The 7,260-nt window shown below is 39.3% G+C and overlaps 1 pseudogene; it reads left to right on the forward strand.

Moving 5' to 3' along the window:
• Positions 1 to 299: 299 nt before the first annotated feature.
• Positions 300 to 2,756, forward strand: LOC710273 (ubiquitin carboxyl-terminal hydrolase 7 pseudogene; annotated as a pseudogene).
• Positions 2,757 to 7,260: the final 4,504 nt, after the last annotated feature.

A 7,260-nucleotide genomic window follows, 5' to 3' on the forward strand; every position in this document is an offset into this window, starting at 1 on the left:
TCTTGGAAAACTAGCAAAAGAAGATCAAATAAAATCCAAAGTAAGCAGAAGAGAAGAACTAGTAAGAATTAGAGTCAAAATCGATGAAATTGAAACAGAAAATCAACAGAGAAAATCAACAAAACCAAAGCTGGTTCTTTGAAAAGATCAATAAAATCGCCGCCGATGACGCGTGGGAGGAGCGGGAGGAAGTCGCCCAGCCGCCGCCTCGCGCGCACCGGCCCGCGGCCAACATGAACCAGCAGCAGCAGCAGCAGAAAGTGGGCAAGCAGCAGCTGAGCGAGCCCGAGAACATGGAGATGGAAGCTGGAGATACAGACGACCCATCAAGAATTACCCAGAACACTGTGATCAATGGGAACGCGGCCCCGAGTGATGGACATAGCAACGCAGAGGAGGACAAGGAGGATGAAACCAGTGAGCGCTCCAAGGAGACCTTTCGGTTCACTGTGGAGCGCTTCAGCAGACTGAGTGAGTCGGTCCTTAGTCCTCCGTGTTTTGTGCGAAATCTGCCATGGAAGATTATGGTGTGCCACACTTTTATCCAGAGAGACCGCACCAAAAAAGTGTAGCATTCTTTCTCCAGAGCAATGCTGAATCTGACTCCACGTCACGGACTTGTCATACACAAGCAGTGCTGAAGATAATAAATTACGGAGATGATGAAAAATCGTTCAGTCGTCGTATTAGTCATTTGTTCTTCCATAAATAAAACGATTGGGGATTTTCCAATTTTATGGCCTAGAGTGAAGTGACTGATCCTGAGAAAGGATTTATAGATGATGACAAAGTTACCATTGAAGTCTTTGTACAGGTGGATACTCCCCATGAAGTTGCGTGGGATTCAAAGAAGCACACAGGCTATGTCAGCTTAAAGAATCAGGGAGTGACTTGTTACATGGACAGCCTGCTACAGACGTTATTTTTCACAAATCAGCTACGAAAGGCTGTGTACATGATGCCAACCGAGGGGGATGATTCGTCTAAAAGCGTCCCTTTAGCATTATGAAGAGTGTTCTAGAATTACAGCAAAGTGATGAACCCATAGGAACAAAAAAGCTAACAAAGTCATTTGGGTGGGAAATTTTAGACAGCGTCATGCAACATGATGTTCAGCAGCTTTGGAGTGTTGCTTGATAACGTGGAAAATAACGTGAAAGGCACCTGTGTAGAGGACACCATACCCAGATGATTCCGGCACAAAATGGTGTCCTATATCCAGTGTAAAGAAGTAGACCACCCGTCTGATAGAAGAGAAGATTATTATGATACCCAGCTAAATATCAAAGGAAAGAAAAATATATTTGAATCATTTGTGGATTATGTGGCAGTAGAACTGCTCAACAGGGACAATAAATAGGACACTGGGGAACATGGCTTACAGGAAGCAGAGAAAGATGTGAAATTTCTAACATCACCACCAGTGTTACGTCTACAATTGATGAGATTTATGTATGACCCTTAGACGGACCAAAATATCAAGATCAATGATAAGTTTGAATTCTCAGAGCAATTACCATTTGATGAATTTTTGTAAAAAAAAAAAAAAAAAAACAGATCCTAAGGACCCTGCAAATTATATTCTTCATGCAGTCCTGGTTCATAGTGGAGATAATCATGGTAGACATTATGTGCTTTATCTAAACCCAAAGGGGACGGCAAATGGTGTAAATTTGATGACGATGTGGTGTCAAGGTGTACTAAAAAGGAAGCAATTGAGCACATTTATGGGGGTCACGATGACGACCTGTCTGTCCGACACTGCACTAATGCTTACATGTTAGTCTGTATCAGGGAATCAAAACTGAGTGAAGTTTTACAGGCAGTAACCGACCATGACATTCCTCAGCAGTTGGTGGAACAATTACAAGAAGAGAAAAGGATTGAGGCTCAGAAGTGGAAGGAATGGCAGAAAGCCCATCTCTATAGGCAAGCACAGATAGCTGCAGAGGACAAGTTTTGTGACAGCAATAAAGCAATGATTGAGGTCAGTAATAATGAAAACTCTTGGACAATATTCCTAGAAACAGTCGATCCTGAACTTGCTGCTAGTGGAGTGACCTTACCCAAGTGTGATAAAGATTGTAATGTAATGTTGTTTTTGGAGATGTATGATCCCAAAACGCGGAGCTTGAATTACTGTGGGCATATCTACACACCAATAATCCTGTAAAATACGTGCCTTGCTCCCAGTTATGTGTAACAGAGCAGGATTTATTAAAGATACTAGCCTTATCCTCTATGAGAAAGTTAAACCAAATTTAACGGAGAGAATTCAGGACTAAGACGTGTCTCTTGATAAAACCCTTGATGAACGAATGGATGGTGACATCATAGTATTTCAGAAGGATGACCCTGAAAAATGGTAACAGTGAATTACCCACCGAAAAGGAGTATTTCCGAGATCTCTACCACCGCGCTGATGTTATTTTCTGTGATAAAACAATCCCTAATGATCCTGGATTTGTGGTTACATCATCAAATAAAATGAATTATCTTCACATTGCAAAGACCGTTGCACAGAGGCCCAACACAGAGCCAATGTTGCTCCAGTTTTTCAAGTCTCAAGGTTATAGGGATGGCCCGGATAATCCTCTTAGACATAACTATGAAGGTACTTTAAGAGATCTTCTACAATTCTTCAAGCCTAGACAACCTAAGAAACTTTACTATCAGCATCTTAAGATGAAAATCACAGACTGTGAGAACAGGTGAAGTTTTAAGTGTACATAGTTAAACAGCCAATTTAGGGAAGAAGAAATAACACTATAACTGGACAAGCATGGGTGTGTCTGGGACCTGTCAGAGGAATGTAAAAAGTCCGTGGATCTTGGGGAGAAAGCAGCAGGGAAACTTAGGCTTCTAGAAATTGTAAGCTACAAAATCATTTGTGTCCATCAAGAAGATGAACTATTAGAATGTTTATCTCTGGCAACGAGCCAGACATTGTGAATAGAGGAAATCCCTTTGGACCAGATGGACACAGACAAAGAGAATGAGATGCTTGTCACAGTGGCACATTTCCACAAAGAGGTCTTCAGAACGTTCGGAATCCCATTTTTTCTGAGAATACACCAAGGTGAGCATTTCTGAGAAGTGACAAAGTGAATCCAGAGCCTGCTGGACATCCAGGAGAAGGAGTACGAGAAGTTCAAGTTTGCAGTTGTAATGATGGGACGACACCAGTACATAAATGAAGACGAATATGAAGTAAATTTGAAAGACTTTGAGCCACTGCCCAGTAACATGTCTTATCCTTGGCCTTGGCTAGGGCTTGACCACTTCAACAAAGCCCCAAAGAGGAGTCGCTACAATGACCTTGAAAAGGCCATTAAAATCCCCCAAGCTGGTGTGTTCAAGGCGAGGACGGTGCGTGGGGGCCCCCTAACAGCCTAGAACTTTGGTGCAAGCACCCTCTAGTCAAAGTCTTCAGCAAGAGGATTTGCTGCTGGGTTTTTGTGGGTTTTTTTTGTTTTGTTTTGTTTTGTTTTTTGTTTTTTGTGTGTGTGTGAGACGGAGTCTAGCTCTGTCATCCAGACTGGAGTGCGGTGGCACGATCTTGGCTCACTGCAAGCTCCGCCTCCCGGGTTCACGCCATTCTCCTGCCTCAGCCTCCTGAGTAGCTGGGACTACAGGCGCCGGCCACCACGTCCAGCCAAGTTTTTATATTTTTAATAGAGACGGGGTTTCACAGTATTAGCCAGGATGGTCTTGATCTCCTGACCTTGTGATCCGCCCGCCTCGGCCTCCCAAAGTGCTGGAATCACAGGCGTGAGCCACTGCGCCCAGCTCGCTGTTGGTTTTAATTTTATTTTGTTGAGGCTGTTCAGTTTGGCTTCTCTGTATCTATTGACTGCCTTTTTGAGCAAAATGAAGGTGTTTTTATAAAGCTTGGATGCCAACGAGAGTTATTTTATGGTAATCACAGTGCAAGGCAACTGTCAACGCAATGGGGGAGAAGAGGTTAGCGGATCGCGAGTCCCTGGCTCAAGGTCTCTGGACTGTCCCTAGTGGGCACGAATGGCCTTGGCTGCCTTCCTGGGGTCCCGTGCACCAGCCCTGCAGCTAGAAAGTCTTGTGTTTAGGCTCGTCTGATATATTTCCTTCAGTTATACTTTCAATGACCTTTGTGCATCTGTAAAGGCAAAACAGAGAAACTCACAACCTAATAAATTGAGCTCTTCCCTTCAAACAAACAACAACAACAACAACAAAATTTATAAGACTCTAGACAGGCTAAGAAAGAGAGTGGGTACAAATTACTACTATCAGAAATGAAAAAGGGGAAATCACTCTAGGTCCCACGGTTATTAAATGAATAATCAAAAAATACTATGAACAACTCTGTACCCACAAATTTGATAACTTAATGAAATGAACCAATTCCTTGAAAGACACAACCAATTAAACTCACATAAGAAGAAACAGACAACTTAAACAGGCCTATAACTATTAAATAAATGAACTGAGATGATATGCCAAATCCTGATTTGATCATTATGCAATGATACATAAACCAAAACATAACACTGTATACCATAAATATGTAAAATTATTATATGTTAATTAAAACTAAATTAAAAATAAATAAATAGAATTACTGATTCATAACCTTCCAAAATAGAAAGCACCAGGCCCAAGTGGACTCACTGGTGAATTTTACCAAAAATTTAAGAAGAAATTGTATTAATTCTCCAATGTCTCTTTCAGAGGACAGAAGCAGAAGGAATATTTCTTAACTCATTCTATGAGTCCAGCATGACTCTAATACAGAAACCAAACATACTACAAGAAGAGAAAACTACAGACCAATATCTCTCATAAACATAGATGCGGAAATCTTCAACAACTTATCAGCAGCCTGAATCCAACAACGTATAAAAGGAATTATACACATGACCAAGTGGGGCTTTTGTCAGTTATGCAAAATTGGATAATATCCAAAAATCAATTAATGTAATTTATCACATAAACAGACTAAAAAAGAAAATGTATATGACCATATCAATAGACACAGAAAAGCATTTGAGGAAATCCAGCATTCAGGCATAATGAAAACTTCCAGCAAACCAAGTATAGAGAACTCCCTCAAACTGATAAGATCATATACAAAAAAACCCACAATGAATACACTTGACGGGGAGAAACTAGACATTTTCTCATTAAAATCAGAAACAAGGCAAGAATTTCTTCTCTCACCACTCCTTTTCATCATTGTACTGGATGTCTTAGCTAATACAATGAGAGAAGAAAAGAAAACCGAAGGTATACAGATTGAGAAGGAAGAAATAAAACTCTTTGTTCACAGATGACATAATCACATTTGTAAATCTGAAATAATCTACAAAAACTGAACTAATAAGTGATTATAATGAGGTTACAAGGTCAGCATGCAAAAGTCAATCACCTTGCTGTATACCAACAATAAACAAGTGGAATTTGAAATTAAAAACACATTGCTACTTAAATTAGCACCTCCCAAAAATAAAATACTTAGATATAAATCTAATGAAATTTGTATCAGATCTATATGAATAAAACTGGCCGGGCGCGGTGGCTGACACCTGTAATCCCAGCACTTTGGAAGGCTGAGGTGGGCATATTACTTGAGGTCAGGAGTTCAAGACCAGCCTGGCCAACATGGTGAAACCCCGTCTCTACTAAAAATACGAAAATTAGCTAGGCTTGGTGGTGCATGCCTGTAGTCCCAGCTACTTGGGAGGCTGAGGCAGGAGAATCGCTTGAACCTGGGAGGTGGAAGTTGCAGTGAGCCCAGATCATGCCACTGCACCACTCCAGCCTGGTGACAGAATGAGGCTCCATCTCAAAAAAAAAAAAAAAAAAAAAATCTATATGAATAAAACTAAAAAATTCTGATAAAATATATTCAAAGAAGAACTAAATAAATGGAGAGATATTCCATGTTCACAAATTGGATGACTCAGTATTGTAAAGATGTCAGTTCTTCCCAACTTGATCAATAGATTCAATGCAATCTTAACCCAAATTCCAGCAAGTTACTTTGTGGATATTGATAAACTTCTTCTAAAGTTTATATGGAGATGCAAAAGACCCAGGATATCCAACACAATATTGAAGGAAAACAAAGTTGGAGGTTTGATACTATTCCAGTTCAAGACTTGCTATAAAGCTACAGTAATCAAGACAGTGTGAAATTGATGAAAGAACAGACAAATAGATCAGTGAAACAGATTAGAGAGTCCAGAAATAGACTCACATAAATGGGTAGTTATTTCAACAAATGGTACTGGAACAACTAGATATCCACGTGCAAAAAAATGAATCTAGTTACAGATCTTACACCTTTCATAAAAATTAACTCAAAATTTATCATAGACCTAAATGTAAAATGCAAAACTATAAAACTCCTAGAGGATAACATAAAAGAAACCTAGATGACCTAGGGTATGGTGATGACTTTTTAGATACAGCATTGAAGGCATGATCCATGAAATAAATTATTGATAAGTTGGGCTTCATTAAAATTAAACCTTTGGCTCTGCGAAAAGCAATGTCAAGATTATGAGGATAACAAACTATAGACTGGGAGAAAATATATGCAAATCATGCACTGGATAAATAACTGTTATCTAAAATATATAAGGAACTGTTAAAACTCAACAATAGGAAAACGAACAACTTAATTATTAGGTTGGTGCAAAAATAATTGCGACTTTTGCCATTACTCTCAAATGAGCAAGTTAAAAATGGGTAAAAATGACCTAAACAGATGTTTCACCAAAGAAGATATACATATGACAAGTAAGCATGTAAAAATATGTTTAACATCATATGTCATTAGAGAATTGCAAATCATAACAAAAATGCGATACCATTGCACACCTATTAGAATTGTTAAAATCCAAAACATCGACAACAGCAAATGCAGGTGAGGATGTAGAATAACAAGAAATCCATTCATTGCTGATGGGAATGCAAAATGATACAGCTACTTTGGAAGACAGATTGGTAGTTTCTTATAAAAGTGAACCTTCTATTACCATATGATCCAGCAATTGTGCTCCTTGGTATTTACCCAAATGAACTGAAGATTTTACGTACACACAAAAACCTGCACATGAATGTTTATAGCAGATTTATTCATAATTGCCAAAATTTGGAAGCAACCAAAATGTCCTTCAGAAGGTGAATGAATAAATAAACTGTGGTACATCCAGACAATGGGTCATTATTTCAGTGCCAAAATGGAAAGAACTATCAGGTCATGAAAAGACATGG

This window comes from Macaca mulatta, chromosome 6 (assembly GCF_049350105.2).
Source record: "Macaca mulatta isolate MMU2019108-1 chromosome 6, T2T-MMU8v2.0, whole genome shotgun sequence".
NCBI classification, from domain to species: Eukaryota; Metazoa; Chordata; class Mammalia; order Primates; family Cercopithecidae; genus Macaca; species Macaca mulatta.